Genomic DNA, 4687 nt, shown 5'->3' with positions numbered 1-4687 from the left:
CGTCTTCACCTGGCGTTCCTTCGCAGAAAACTGATGGAATGGACCATGCTTGCTACAGTACATGTAATGGATACAGCGGCGCCTAGATTTAATAAGGAGCGTATGTATTGCTATCTAGTATCTAGTCCTGTCTCTTGACACAAAAATCATAGTGAAGATAATGAAGGTCAAACAAACATATTTTCCCCTCTTGACTTAGTTAGGAAGTAAGGATTAAAATTTAAATCTAATTTGCCATCGCAAAAAAGTTTTTAAAACCTACTATAAAGTTTCTCTTCTAGGTAGGTACTTACCACATACGACCAAATAAACATATTTGATTTGATTTGATTTACTTTAAACGAGCATGCTTCTTCTTAATCTGATTGAATTGTATATTTTGGTACAGTTTTATAATAAATGATTTTTTTGCAGTCTCTACAAGGGTTTTGCTGACGACCTTAGCAATGCGTTCATACTGCTAGCCCGTTGTCGATATTTCTACCCGCATCTGAACCAAATGGTGATAGAGGATGTTCCTAAAAAGGTAATATTTTTGTGGAGTTGTCAATATAGTTGTCACTATTTCCTGTCAAAACATACTTAGCTGTCGAAAACTATAAAATGCCGCCTTTCTTTGAATCGTGGTGCATTCGTACGACGTTGTTTATACGACGTTTGACCGAACTACCCTCACTTTGCTTATAGTCCTTGACTGGCTGCGATTTGTTATCAACTAGCTACATCAATTAGGCAGTTGTGTAGAATCGCAGTACAATCTTATTACATTCAAACTTATATTTAACACGGCTTCCCGAGTAATTTTTTAAAATATTATATATTTATTTAATTATTTATTGCACACACAAAGGAAATAGAGACACATAAAGTACAGGTAAGAGGAAAACAAAGTGTACAAACGGTGGCCTTATCGCTAGGTAGCGATCTCTTCCAGGCCACCGTAAGTAATATGTAAGGAGAGACGTTAAAAGGAGGTGGGTGAGCAAAAAAATAAGGCGTTAGGGAGAAAGAAAGAATAATTATAAATATTCAATGTATATAATATATATCACATATAACAAATACATAGAAGTATATAATAAGAGAAAATATAATTATAAATATTATATAAATATAACATATAGAACAAGTATATAGTAGTAGGTACATAACAAAGAAGAAAATAAGATAACAGTAAGGAAATATATAGTATAGCCGATAGCGCCAGGTTAATTAATTGAATAGAAGGAAATATTTCTTATAGATTTCTTTCAATTCATCTTTTACTTATCTATTATTACGTGCCGCGTAAACAAAGGACAACCCGCATAGTTTCCGATCGCGATAAAATCGGTTGAGCAGTTTTAGCGTGAAGATGTAACAAACATACAAATTTTCGTATTTATAATATTAGTAGGACAGATATATGCTATGTAGAGTATTTATACACACATTGGTAACATGTCATCCTTATAATTAGATATTAATTATGCATGCAAAATCTATGTAGGTATCCTAATTAATTAATGAAATAATATGTGACGTGTTAATCATAATATTATTTCGTACTATTCTTAAAATTCAAATACAATTTACTATTTTACAGTCACTCCTAATAATTTAATAAAATTATGAATTTATTTTATCTTCCATAAACATGTTAATTACAATAATATTGTTATTATTTACGTAAATGATGTCATTTTAATTAGTAACACTTGTGTAATCGATTTTATAGTATAATCTTATCAAACAATACATTTGCTAAGAGAAGAATACGATAAAAAGTATCAGTAGAAATATATCGATAATTTCGCATTATTTCACAACGCCTCCGTGGCGCAATCGGCTAGCGCGTTCGGCTGTTAACCGAAAGGTTGGTGGTTCGAGCCCACCCGGGGGCGATATTTTTTACTTTTTTACTTATTATAATAATATAAATTATACTGTTTTAGAGCCGATTTTTCAATGCTTGGATAAAACTTATTCGTCGAATAATGTATAAAACTACCATTTTAAAAACGTATTCTAATTGCCCGTATTTGACAGTTTACGTGACATTTAATATTATCGTGTAATACTTTATTGGACGGATAAGTTTTATCCAAGCATTGAAAAATCGGCCCTTAACAAAGAAATACTGTATTATACTTAAATGAGATAAAAGATATATTATTCTGAGTGAATTATTATTGGTTCTTCATATTTTTTTCATTTTATAGACAAAATTGTATCACAACATGATCACAACCAATCCTTAGATAGTTTTGGAATTTGGATGATATAATTTTATTATTTAACGTTCAATAAGATAGATTAATTAACATTCCATTCCTACAATATGGGAATTTAATTTTAACAGAAATATTTAAAAGGAATTTATAATATAACACTTACTTATCTTGAGAATTACAGGAGAATATTATTTTGTCACTATACCTAAATGAAAATATTAAGCTATTGCATAGCTTCTATCGCGGGCCTTGAGCGCGGGGACCGAATCCAGAAATTGCGTAACGAAAAAACCTCACGCTCCCCACTCCGACGGGCTCGGAGGTGTGGCTTGAAGGCATAGCATGCAATAGCTTTACCGCGGCAGTCCCCCAGTGCCACACGTCTTTTTTTATAATTCTGTCGAAACGTACAATATTTTGTAATGATTGCATTATATTGTGTTATATTCGATATCTGTATGTTTGTATGTTTACTCGTTGTATACGGCAAAACAGCTCAACTAATATAGATTTAAATCTATACTATGTATTTCCTCAGGCTGGAGTGATAGTCATACCGTCTACGAAGGCTGTATCTGGTGTCAAAGTTATTCTTCACGATATAATGGAGGTAATCAATATTTATTATAATAATAATTTAAATTGTACATGTAAACTGAAATACCTAAAGAAGATTATTCGCACTGCGCACGCATGTACGCAAGATACTGTTACATCTAGTAGAAAAAATATTATCGATTCGGACTCCATATTATGACGTCATAGTTGTCAATTTTAATAAGCAGCAACTTCTTTATTGAAATTTATTGTAAGAGTACAATAAATTCGTGAGTGTAATGCAAAAAGGATTACTTAGTTTTCATTTAGACAGATTTTGAGAAATGAAATGGTCATTGGAAGTTTCTAATTCAAAATGAAACATGTACATTTTGTTCAATTAAACTTCTTCTAGAAGCACTTTTAGAATTATTGTCATATACATAGATAAAATATTCATAGTATTACCATAAAACAATTTAAACACAGTCTAACTTTAAACCAGGGATCTGTCACTTTAATAGTTGTCTATGTGAAATACGACAAAACCAGATTAAAGAGAAACCGCGCTTAAATATAAACCCTGTCTAACGTTTTTTGTGGTAAGACAGTACAGCCTGGTTATAAAGTAAATGAAAAGATCTGATTATCAAAATGACCATACCATTTCGTATACAGACGGAAGCGAAACCATACGTTCACTTGGGGATAGAAAAGGGTGGTCAAACGATACTGGAGACGAAGAAAGCCTGGCTGGAACTTCTGAAGCGACTCATCATGATGATGTCTGTGCGATCCAACTTCATCATGGTCGAACTGTCGAACAAGGCTGCTACCAAGTATGTGTTGATGATAATTTGCAATACACTGCGTAATTTGTTTGATGCTCCTTATTAAAATGTGTGAGAAAACACGCAATGGATGTGTGTTTTGATTTTGTGTCGTTGGTTTATGAGTTTGGAATTACGTGGTGTATACTGTTTGCAAATGTAGTTTGATACTTTTGAATTGAACTTTTGAAGGCTGGTTGCTTGTTTATTTTAATGATTATTTCTGTTATGAAGCAAGTTACTTTCGGTGTCGTTATCTCAGTTAATGAAATTCTGATAAGATTAAATTGTGCTAATTAATTTGACAGTATTGTTGATAATGATTATAAAATTGATCAGCTGGTATTAATTTTACAACATCTTCAAGATAAATTTGGCGTATATCTAAAAAAAGCGTCAAGAAATTATGATAATATAAGCTGGGTATTTTTTTGTATCATAGATAAAATATCTTTTTGTATTGTTAATCTCTTAACTTATATATAAAAATGAATCGCAAAATGTGTTGGTAAGCGCATAACTCGAGAACGGCTGAACCGATTTCGATAATTCTTTTTTTATTATATTCCTTGAAGTACGAGGATGGTTTTTATGTAGAGAAAACGTAAATATGTACCACGGGCGAAGCCGGGGCGGACCGCTAGTATATACCTAAAAATGAATCGCAAAATGTGTTGGTAAGCGCATAACTCGAGAACGGGTGGACCGATTTCGATAATTATTTTTTTATTATATTCCTTGAAGTACCAGGATGGTTTTTATGTAGAGAAAACATAAATATGTACCACGGGCGAAGCCGGGGCGGACCGCTAGTTATTAATATAGATGTTAAAATTTATAAGTAACATCCTTGTATCGATGTTGTATCAAGAGATGAGCAGAATTATTTCTAGCGATTCTAGTGAATTATGCTCTCCATAAATAGCCCTCAAAAGTTCAAGTAGAAGTGTAGAATTATTATCTCCTTAATATTTTAATACGAGATCTGTTTATTTTTGTTCATTTCTTACTCCATCAATACCTATGAATTACTAGATTATTATCTTCTTATATAAGATTTACAGAAACAAATTTAATATTCTAGGACATAACTAGTTGTTTAAAAAT

At 32.0% G+C, this 4687-nt stretch overlaps 1 non-coding gene across 1 annotated transcript; it reads left to right on the top strand.

The window, feature by feature from the left end:
• Positions 1-1809: 1809 nt before the first annotated feature.
• Positions 1810-1883, top strand: TRNAN-GUU (transfer RNA asparagine (anticodon GUU)). Its single transcript has one exon. It is a non-coding gene; the product is annotated as a tRNA-Asn (tRNA).
• Positions 1884-4687: the final 2804 nt, after the last annotated feature.

The sequence above is a fragment of the Colias eurytheme genome, chromosome 28, assembly GCF_061535395.1.
Source record: "Colias eurytheme isolate Ceu_HAF_F1 chromosome 28, ilColEury1 Martin Lab GWU primary, whole genome shotgun sequence".
Taxonomy (NCBI): Eukaryota; Metazoa; Arthropoda; class Insecta; order Lepidoptera; family Pieridae; genus Colias; species Colias eurytheme.
Note: the sequence above shows the minus strand (reverse complement) of the source record. Positions and strands in the feature narration are given on the sequence as shown.